General features: G+C 43.4%; 1 pseudogene; it reads right to left on the bottom strand.

The window, feature by feature from the left end:
• Positions 1-224: 224 nt before the first annotated feature.
• Positions 225-2725, bottom strand: LOC129839382 (glyoxalase domain-containing protein 4-like; annotated as a pseudogene).
• Between the last annotated feature and the right edge of the window lie 9039 nt (positions 2726-11764).

Raw genomic sequence — 11764 nt, 5'->3', positions numbered from 1 at the left:
AAAGAGAGAAAGAGAGAGAAAGAGAGAGAAAGAGAGAGAGAGAAAGAGAGAGAGAGAAAGAGAGAGAGAGAGAGAGAGAGAGAGAGAGAGAGTGAGAGAGAGAGAGAGAGAGAGAGAGAGAGAGAGAGAGAGAGAGAGAGAGAGAGAGTTTGATATATATAGAGAGAGTGTTTGAGTTTTAAATAACCTTTATTGGGTCTGGGAACCCACAACACAATAAACACTCAAACAACAAAGCATACCTCATGGGCATCTGAATTAGCCCAAATGACCACTTCTACTGTAGCCTTCCCAGGGGTGTCCAGGCTAACCAAGCCTTCCCAGGGAAGGGGTTAACCTCTACCGAGTACCTAACCCGGATTCGGGAGCACCCCCCACCCCCCCCACACTGATTAGCATCGCTAGCATAGCGTCACAATTAAATAGTAGCATCTAAATATCATTAAATCACAAGTCCAAGACACCCAATGAAAGACACAGATCTTGTGAATAAAGCCACCATTTCAGATTTTTTAAATGTTTTACAGGGAAGACACAATATGTAAATCTATTAGCTAAACACGTTAGCAAAAGACACCATTTTTTTACTCCAACAGTTTTTTCCTGCGTCAGTAGCTATCACTAATTCGACTAAATGAAAATATATATAGCCACTAACCAAGAAACAAATTCATAAGATGACAGTCTGATAACATATTTATGGTATAGCATAGTTTTTTTTTTTTAAATGTGCATTTTTCAGGTATAAATCACAGTTCTACATTGCAGCTGCAATCTGATATAGTGCTGATGCAGCCAGAACAATTACAGAGACCAACGTCATATAACTAAATACTTGTCTTAAAACATTTCAGAAAAAATACACAGCGTACAGATATTGAAAGCCCAACATTTGGTGAATCCAAACAATATTTCAGATTTATTAAATGTTTTATAGCGAAAACAAAATGTAGCGCTAAATTAGCATAGCCACGCCAGCCAGAACCAGCTGGGCGCGCCCGACCAGTTCACATGCACGACAGATATATGAAATAACATCGTAAATTGGGTCTTACTATTGCTGATCTTTCATCAGAATGTTGATAAAGGTGTCCTTAGTCCTGATGAGTCGTTCAATCCATTCACAATGGCAACTTTCCCTCTTCATTTAGAATAGGTACTGGTCGACTAGCACGGTTCTGTCCAAAGTTAAAAAACTCACAGAACGGAACACGGCAAAACTCCCGAAAAAATTCAAATAATCTGATTAAACTATATTGAAAAAACATACATTAAGATGATATGGTCACATGTATCAAACAAACTTCGAGACGGAGATAGTTTTCATCCGTAACGGCAGCATAACAAAAGACAATTGCACCTCTAAAACGCGCGTTTCAGAGAACCGGAAGTTGTCGGTCACGCTAAAGAAATAGGTCTTATTTCACGTCATTACAAGATAAACAAAAAATTTCTCCTCTGACGTCTTCTTGACACCCAGAGGAAGACGAATGAAGTGTGTTTCGGGTCATAGGTGGCGTGACCATATATAGGCAGAGCGTTGAAGCGAGCATACACATCTTGCAATCTTCTTCTTGCTCAGGGAAAGTGCTGTCAAATGACTTATGTTTCACTCAGAGACAAAATTGAAACGGTTTTAGAAACCATAGCTTGTTTTCTATCCAATGGTATTAATTATATGCATATAGTAACAGCAATAATTGAATAAGAGGCAGTTTAATCTGTAGAGGAAATTATGCTAATGCGAAAACAGCACCCCCTGTATTCTCAAGAAGTTAACCAAGCCTTCCCAGGGGTGTCCAGGCTAGCCAAGCCTTCCCAGGGGTGTCCAGGTTAACCAAGCCTTCCCAGGGACGTCCAGGCTAACCGAGCCTTCCCAGAGGTGTCCAGGCTAACAGAGCCTTCCCAGGGGTGTCCAGGCTAACCAAGCCTTCCCAGAGGTGTCCAGGCTAACCAAGCCTTCCCAGAGGTGTCCAGGCTAACCAAGCCTTCCCAGGGGTGTCCAGGCTAACCAAGCCTTCCCAGGGGTGTCCAGGCTAACCAAGCCTTCCCAGGGGTGTCCAGGCTAACCAAGCCTTCCCAGGGGTGTCCAGGCTAACCAAGCCTTTCCAGGGGTGTCCAGGCTAACCAAGATAGTAAGGATTTGATGGTTTTGTCATCAAGTTTTCAAGATCTGCCAACTGCTCACGTGGACAGGATTATTCTATCCACCCGAAGGCTGTCCCATGATCCACTGTCCCAACAATGTTGTGAAGCTGTAGTTACACGTAGTGTCTGCGAATTCCACCACCAGCACAGTCTCCTCATTACTCTCTTTCACCTTCATCCCCAGAAGGGAGGAGCAGCAGTGTATTGATTTCTGCAGGTCAGACCCTGCCTGACATACCTTCTGTACAGGATCATTGGGAGGCTGTTCTGTGTCCACCAGGCAGAAGTGATAACCTCCTGTGGCCTCAGCCAGATAGAGGGCCTTTCCAAACTCAGTGAGGGGCCAAGCAAGCCGCTTAGCATTGCTGACAGCCTGGGTAGACTACAGAGTCAAACCGAGGAAGTCGTTGCCGAGGTGATATTCTCCCACTCTATCATTGTTGATCAGTTCAGTCATAAAGTCATCATCCTCTGGCCCAAAGCCGACCATTGTCTTGCTCCATTTTCCATCATAAGGGCCCTTACATCCTTCTTCAAACACTTTGTGACGCAAAATATTCATGCCGAGCACATCTTGGTAAAAGGTGTCCACTTTGAAAATGAAATGCAAGGCTCGCCTCAAAGCCACTATAACCCAAGTGAGTTTGCGATGTACTATACAATTATATATCACACTCAGTTTGTCTACGTTGATTAAGGATCCTTGCCATTGATTGTCATATAGAAAAGAGAAAAGAAAAACAGAAGAAACAACAGAGAAAGAAGACAGTGAAAAAACGCCCTACTGTATAAGGCATGATCCTTATCATTGTTTCATTTTCTCTGAACCTGACCACGTTTCCCACTACCTTTTGCTGCCATGTCATTAGTAACACATTTCCTCAAGCGGAAACGCTTCCTCACACTCAACTGGTCTAACCCCACCGTCTTCTGTAACACCACAGCTGACATCAAACACGTATCAACATCAAAGGAATCTGCCAATTTGACAGATTTCTCAAAAGTCTGATCCAGGAACCCATTTACCTCCTCTAAATTGTAAATAGGAGTCATCACCAGCTGCTATCATATCAAAAGAGATGGCCATATCCTTCTCCTGATCCTCCTCAACTGAGGCCACAGACCCCTGACTCCCCTCAGCCACATCCCTCTCAACACTCCCCACTTGCAACCCATCACTCATGCCGGGCATCTCCTCCACTACCTGGGAGAATAGTCCCACCTGAACCCCCTCCTGTACCCCATTACTCGTAGTGGACATCTCCACCACTACCTGGGAGACTAGCTCCACCTAAACCCCCTCCTGTACCCCATCACTCGTACTGGGCAACTCCTCACCAGTCTGGGGAAATGGCTCCCCAAATCCATCCTTACCTCCTACAACAATATTTTCCTGCTGCATAACTGACGCTATGTTCCCCTCTGGTACAAGCTGTAACTCAGTATCCTCAACATGGACAACTTGTTCCTCAGCAACAGGTGCTTGTGGCTGCTCTACCATTGTCGGCCCACCTCCCCCTACATTAGTGGGCCCAGGCGTTATGAGGACTACCTGTGTCCCTCCCTCCACCTTCTCCCTTTTCGGGAAGCATGTCGCTTATGGCCAACATCCCCAAACTCAAAACACCATTGACTACACGTACTACAAGTACTGCATAAGCCTTATACAGTCCGTTGTCATACTTGACTCTAAACAATACCTCCAAAGTCTCTCTCTCTCCCTCTGTTTGCATCCCAACGGGACAATCTTAAATTAACTTGCAAACTTTCCAAACCATAATCATTCACGCTGCTATAACTCATTGGGAATAAACGGCGATACATTCTAAATAGTTACCATTGTTGACAGAGAAAAAAACGGTGTAACCTGAATAAACATACCTTTAAGAGGTACGCCATGCTCAACCATACGATCAACAAGACTCTCTTCTTTAAGAAAAAACACCACCGCTTTATTCATCCGCGACGCATCAGCAACATATCCTACCTTCTCTCCTACGGCGACCAGAAACTCCTCCACCATGACAGTAGCTTCAGTAACACACCTAAAGCCGTGCCGAAGTGATAGGGACGGCGTCCCCATGTGGGTCGCCATCCCCACCAAAACCAGGGCAATTCCAACAAGGAATACAATATATTTTATTCTACCACAAAAATAAAAATAATGATAAACTTAATCATGCATAGAAAAAGGCAAACCACCAAGAAAAGGAAACATGATAAAAAACACAGACGATCTAACTCCAGACAACACTCACACTCACTCATACAATTCCCAGCATGCACCAAAAACTCCCAGCATGCAGAGCGTGTGAGAGAGAGAGCCTCTATGAGGCTGTGCACCAGTGCAGCAGGAAGGGAGGGTCCATCTTTCTCAGTGAATTTCATTTAAAAAAAAACATTTTTAGATAAAACTATACTAAATATATTCACATGTCACCAAACAATTGATCAAAACAGCAGCACTCTGTAGGGTAGCACCATGGTGTGGCCAGAGTACAGCTAGCTTCTGTCCTCCTCTGGGTTCACTGACTTCAATACAAAACCTAGGAGGCTAATGGTTTTCACCCCCTTCCATAGACTTAACAGTAATTATGACAACTTCCGGGGGATGTCCTCTAACCTATCAGATCTCTTGCAGAATGAACTGACATGTTGTCCACCCAATCAAAGGATCAGAGAATGAATCTAGTACTGAAAGCACAAGCTACAGCTAGCTACCACTGCAGTGCATTAAGTGTGTGCTTATCTCTCCTGAATGTCAATGGTAATAAACAGTGCTAAACTTAATAATCGATAATACTCGTAAACATACTTAAAATCGAAGCAAATTCTATTAATCACATGCACCGAACACAACTGGTGTAGACTTTACAGTGAAACGCTTGCTCACGAACCGTTCCCAACTATGCAGAGTGGAAGAAAACAAATGTGTAACTTAAACAAGAGGAATCAAATAAAATACACAAGAATGGATCTATTTACAGGGAGTACCAGTACCAGATCAATGTGCAGAGGTATGAGGTACTTGAGGTAGATACAGTATGTACATGAAGGCAGGTTAAAAGTGATCAGGCATCAAGATAGATAGTAATACACGTAAAACAAAGAATAGAGAAGCAGCAGCAAATGATTAGTGTAAAAGTGTGAGTGTGTGAGTGTGCGTGTATGTATTTTTCTTTGTAGTGTTTGAATGTGTGAGGAATTTGTGTGGGAGTGGCAGTGTAGTGGGTGTGAGTGGTTGTGCATATGTTTTGTACCATACATTCGGAAAGCATTCAGACCCCTTGACCTTTTCAAAATTGTGTTACGCTACAGCCTTCTTACAAAAGTAATTAAATTACATTTTTTCCTCTTCAGTGCACACACAATACCCCATAATGACAAAGCGAAAACAGGTTTTTAAAAAACAGAAATACCTTATTTACATAAGTATTCAGACCCTTTGCTATGAGACTCGAAATTGAGCTCAGGTGTATCCTGTTTCCATTGAGCATCCTTGAGATGTTTCTACAACTTGATTGGAGTCCACCTGTGGTAAACTCAATTGATTGGACATGATTTGGAAAGGCACGCAGTTGTCTATATAAGGTCCCACAGTTGACAGTGCATGTCAGAGCAAAAACCAATCCATGGGGTCAAAGGAATTGTCCGAGACAGGAGTGTGTCGAGGCACAGATCTGGGGAAGGGTACCAAAACATGTCTGCAGCATTAAAGGTCCCCAAGAACACAGTGGCCTCCATCATTCTTAAATTGAAGAAGTTTGGTACCACCAAGACTCTTCCTAGAGCTGGCCGCAAGGCCAAACTGAGAAATCTGGGGAGAAGGGAGGTGACCAAGAACCAGATGGTCACTCTGACAGAGCTCTAGAGTTCCTCTGTAGAGATGGGAGAACCTCTGGATCTCTGGCCTGATGAAACCGAGATTGAACTCTGGCCTGATTGCCAAGCGTCACGTCTGGAGGAAACCTGGCACCATCCCTATGGTGAAGCATGATGGTTGCAGCATGCGGTGCAATTGCCATACCAAGCGGTGATGCAGCCACTCAAGATGCTCTCGATGGTGCAGCTGTAGAACTTTTTGAGGATCCAAATTTTTTCAGCCTCCTAAAGAGGAGGAGGCGGTGCTATGTCCTCTTCATGGCTGTGCGGGTGTGTGTGGACCATGTTAAGTCCTTAGTGATGTAACGCCAAAGAACTTAAAGCTCTCAAGCCGCTCCACAACACCCCCTCTTTCTCCTATAGTCCACAATCAGCTCCTTGGTCTTTCTTGATGTTGAGGGAAAGGTTGGTGTCCTGGCACCACACTGCTAAGTCTCTGACCTCTTCCCTATAGCCTGACTCATCGCGGTCGGTGATCAGGCCTACAACTGCAAACTTGATGATGGTGTTGCAGTCTTGCGTAACCAAACAGTCGTGGGTGAACAGGGAGTATAGGAGGGGACTAAGCACACACCCTTGGGGGCAGGGGGCCCTGTGTTGAGGGCCAGCGTGGCAGAGGTGTTGTTGTCTACCGTCACCACCTGGGGCAGACCAGAAGTCCAGGATCCAGTTGCAGAGGGAGGTGTTCAGTCCCAGGGTCCCTAGCTTGATGATGAGCTTGGTGTTAAATGCTGAGCTGTATTCTATGAACAGCATTCTAAGATGTATTTCTCCTCTTGTCCAGGTGGGAGAGGGATCTGAGTGGATCTGTTGATGCAGTATACGAATTGGAGTGGGTCTAGGTTGTCTGGGATGATGGTGTCGAAGTGTGTCATGACCAGCATTTCAAAGCACTTCATAATTACAGATGTGAGTAGCACAGGGTGGTAACCATTTAGCCATGTTACCTTGGATCTCTTGGGAACAGGGACAATGGTGGTCACCTTGAAACATGTTGGGAATGGGACAAGACTGGGACAAGGAGAGTTTGAAAATGTTAAACTGTTTAAACATTTTGGTTACATTGGCCACAGAGAGCGAGATCACACAGTCATCCAGAATGGCAGGGGCTCTCAAGCAAGGCACAGTGTTATATTCCTTGAAGCAATCCTAAAAATACATTTAGCTCGTTTGGGAGTTCTGTGTCATTGGGCAGCTCATGGGTAGATTTCTCTTTGTAATCTGTTAATGTCTACAAGCCCTGCCACATACGACAAGCGGTGTTTCCGGTGTAATAGGATTCTACCTTCCTCCTATATTGTCCTTTTGCATGTTTGATGTCTCATTGGAGTTTAAAGCTGGATTTCCTGTATGTGTCCATTTCTGTGTCCCTTTCATTGTAAGCGGTAGCTCTAGCCTTTAGCCCAGTGCGGATGTTGTCTGTAATCCATGTTTTTTGGTTGGGATACATTCTTATAGTCGCTCTGGGGATGACATTGTCTATGCACTTATTGATGAAGCCCGTGACTGTTGTGGTAAACTCCTAAATGTTATTGGATGAATCCCGGAACATTTCGCAGTCTGTACTAGCAAAACAGTCTTGTAGCCTCTTGTCTGTATTGTCGACCACTTCCATATTGAGGACATCACTGGTACTTTCTGCTTGAGCTTTTATTTTTAAACAGGAAGTAAGAGAATGGAGACATGGTCAATTTTGCCAAAGGGACAATGAGGGAGAGCCTTGTGTCCGTTTCTGTGTGTAGAATAAAAGTGGTCTCAATTTTTAGCGCCCCTAGTGGCTCAAGAGATGTGTTGGTAAAAGTGAGGTGGGACTGTTTTAAATCTCCCCGCGTCTCCGCCCACCAGCAATGCTGTCTCTGGATGAGCAGTTTCCTGTTTGTTTATGGCCCCATACAGTTCGTTGAGTGCCAGAGTGGTGTTGACCTGTGGAGGGATGTAGACAGCTACGATACTTACGGATGAGAACTCTCTTGGTAGATGAAAGGGCCTGCAGCTTACCATGAGGTATTCTATATCAGGTGAGCAAAAGCTGGAGATTTTCTTCACACTTGAAGCAGCACACCAGTTGTTCTTTATGAAAATACAGACACCGCCTCTTAATTTCCACCAAGCAGCGTTCGATCCTGCTGCTGCATGGAGAATCCACCGAGTACTACGTGCATAGCGTCATCCAGCCACATTTCAGTAAGACCTATAATATTGTAGCTTTTCAAGTCTCTATGATAAGAGAATCTCGAACAAAGCTCATTCATCTTATTCTCGAGTGACTGGACATTTTCCAATAGAACAGAGGGGAGTGGAGTTCGTTTTTCTCTTCGCCTCAATTTCAGTAGGACTCCACCTCGTCTCCCACGTTTACGCCTGCAGCGTTTTGGTACCCCATGCAACAAAGGAATAGGGTTCAGTATGAACAGCTGAACAGTTGAGTCAGAGTCGATCTGATGTCCAGAAGTGCTTGGCGGTCATATGTGATAATACTATGAACATTCTATAGATTTTCTTTAAAGATAAACACGAAACTCATTTGATGTCGCCTTTCTCCGTCGGAGCCATCTTCTCTTTATAACAAAGTGAATGTAGCTGTTTTCTGTTGACTAGCTGGTTTCCTGAGGCTAAGGGTTCTAGAAACCCTCTCAAGGCTCCCTCTCTTGGTTTCCCTCTCTCTCCCCCCTGTTGACCCTACCTTTCTCTCATTCAATACTCCTTTTTTTACCTCTCAAGCACCCTCCTAGTCCCTTCTCCTCCCTCGCTCTCTCCCCTCACAGGTCAATTGCAAATTGGTGTCTCAGCAGATGTTTTCTTAGACGTGACTCATTATTCTGCTACTCGCTGTGCCGATGAAGTCACACACACACACGCCAAGGACAAATCGCCTTAAATCTAAAGTTTTATATAGAGCCATAGCTGAATGGACCTCTTTACCAAACCATATTTCTCAAGTAAAAAGTAAATCCACGTTGAAGAATTTTTTTTAAAGAACATCTAATGCGACAGACCATGTGACTGGACAGGAAAGCATCAACTGAATATTAAATGTGTTTCCTGTCAGGTATTTTAATTGTCTGTATTGTCTACTTGTTGAATGTTTGTGAAGTCTTGATTTGTAATTGTTTGTGATGTCTTATTAATTGGTGTTGGACCCCAGGGAGATTAGCTAGTGTTACGGAGTTAGCTAATGGGGATCCTAATAAAAATGATGAATTTAATTACGCACGCGCGCACACGCACGCACATACGCACACACGCGCACACACACAGTGCTGCAGTTTGGTCCCAATGATTCTGGTACCTATGCTATCATCAGAAGGTTTCCAGGTTTCTATTATTTATGAAAATCCTCTTTACTACTTCTTGACTTTCTCTCTGATAGTTACAAAAATGCCACTCCCTGAGATAGAGGAGAAAATGGTTTTGCCTGACCTAGAAACTTCTTCTCGATTCTGGTTTTAATATAACCGCTACTAACCCAGACAGACCCGGACGTATCCAAGGTCTCAGGTGACAGCCTGTGTGACAAGTAGTGGTGACTGATCTAACGTAGGCCAACTGGGGTGGCCAACTCTGGATGGCCAACTTCGAGAGCCCAACACTAACACATCTGTTTCAAATAATTGTGATCCAACTTTAAGACCTTGATCAGTTGAATATTAGAATCAGATGTGTTACTGTTAAACCGTCTGCACACACACAGCAGCTCTCTCCATGACCATCTGTGTTATAACAAGTCACAACTTTCAAAATCAGTACTCTTGATAATCAATTATATTGTTATTCCAGCCCAACCTAGTTTAGTTTGCCCATCAATGTGACACCATGCAAATCTCAGATGACACTGTTTAACCCAGATAAAACTTTACTTTTGGCTAAAGCTCTGTGAAACCCACACTTATTTGATAACACGGATGAGAAATTCCCTATGCAGAGCCTGTTGGAGTATTTTTCAAATCTGAAATTATGCTTTTGTTACGTTGTTTGCTAGCTGGTTAGCTATCTCCACTGGCCACCATTGAAAATTCTACTAATGCTAGCTATCTAGCCAGTTACATTTTTTCCCAATTGTTAACACACGTTTGCTGAAGCTACATCTCAGGTACTTAAAACTCTAAACACAAAACAGTTAGCCAATTTCCCCTAACCCCTCAGACATCTTGCAATATTAAACACAGCAATCAAAATCATGTTCTCCGTGCTCAAAATGAAACTGCATGCAAATGAGACACACACACACATTAAATGAATCTAACTTATTGACAACTGAGATCACACTAATGTAACATATTCAAAACACTACTATCATAACCTATTTCAGTGTAAAGACTAATATTTTCTTGTTAAACTGTATATTGTTTGTGTATACTCAAACAAGAAAGGAATACAAATGCAAACATTTTAGTTCTATATTTCAACATGACTCAATATGGTTCTAACAGCATACTGTAAGCACACATGCAGTAAAAATGCAAACATAACAGTAAATATACTTTGCATATGAAAAGGAAGAAGAATAGGCCTATTTGTGCTACAGTACCATGTGTTAGATCAATTGTACAGAATAGATAAAGAAACTGTCAAAATATAGTAACATCAAAATCATAAGTCAAGACACAAATACTCGGTTGCGAAAACAAAATCAGTCATGTCTTGTGTTTTGGTCCGGCTGCAGATTTTCATCAACATCACAGGCGGTATTCTCCTTGGCCAGACAGCAGGGAAAATATCTTCTGGCATGACGCATCCACCCCTCACAGGACTCTGCTGGAATGTCACCACAGGCCTCCTCCATTGCCTGGAGAAGGGTCATACGTTCATGGCATTTGTGATCATACACCTTCCACCGCCATGCTGAAAACTCCTCCTCGGGGGGGTTGAAAAATGGGAATATGGTGGGAGATAGAGAATTGTAAGCATGGGATGGTCATGGAAACAGTTCTGGACATGAGCAGCCCGATGGAAACCTATGTTGTCCCAAATTAGATCATACATTTGCTGCTCAGGATCACTTGGCCCTCTCTGCTCTGGATGAAAAAGATTTTCATGTAAAGTGTTCAGGAAATTACGTTGTTTTGACCAATGATGTTCCTTCCTCTCCTCCTCGTCTTCACTAAATTGAATCCAGCCTCATACATGAATATGAGTTCCTGGGGATGGGACTTGCATCCAACTCGATTAATCTGTGAAATGACCGTAAATACTGTAATTGCTGTCTAGTAAAGTACACTGGCAACATCAATGAGTCTCTAATGTATTTAGAGTGTAATACTAATGCATTACTTACTTGCACATATTTGTACCGTTTTACCTTCACTGTTTGGGAATTCCTTCCAAATGGGACTTTGTAGATTTGCTTCAAGCTTAAACTTCCTAACTGATGTCTTGAGATGTTGCTTCAATATATCCACATAATTGTCCTTCCTCATGATGCCATCTATTTTGTGAAGTGAACCAGTCCCTCCTGCAGCAAAGCACCCCCACAACATTATGCTGCCACCCCCGTGCTTCACGGTTGGGATGGTGTTCTTCGGCTTGCAAGCATCCCCCTTTTCCCTCCAAACATAATGATGGTCATTAGGGCCAAACAGTTCTATTTTTGTTTCATCACACCAGAGGACATTTCACCAAAAAGTACGATATTTGTCCCCATGTGCAGTTGTAAACCGTAGTCTGGCTTTTTTTATGGCGGTTTTGGAGCAGTGGCTTCTACTTGCTGAGCGGCCTTTCAGGTTATGTCGATATA

The sequence above is a fragment of the Salvelinus fontinalis genome, chromosome 1 (genome assembly GCF_029448725.1).
Source record: "Salvelinus fontinalis isolate EN_2023a chromosome 1, ASM2944872v1, whole genome shotgun sequence".
In the NCBI taxonomy this organism is placed as follows: Eukaryota; Metazoa; Chordata; class Actinopteri; order Salmoniformes; family Salmonidae; genus Salvelinus; species Salvelinus fontinalis.
Note: the sequence above shows the minus strand (reverse complement) of the source record. Positions and strands in the feature narration are given on the sequence as shown.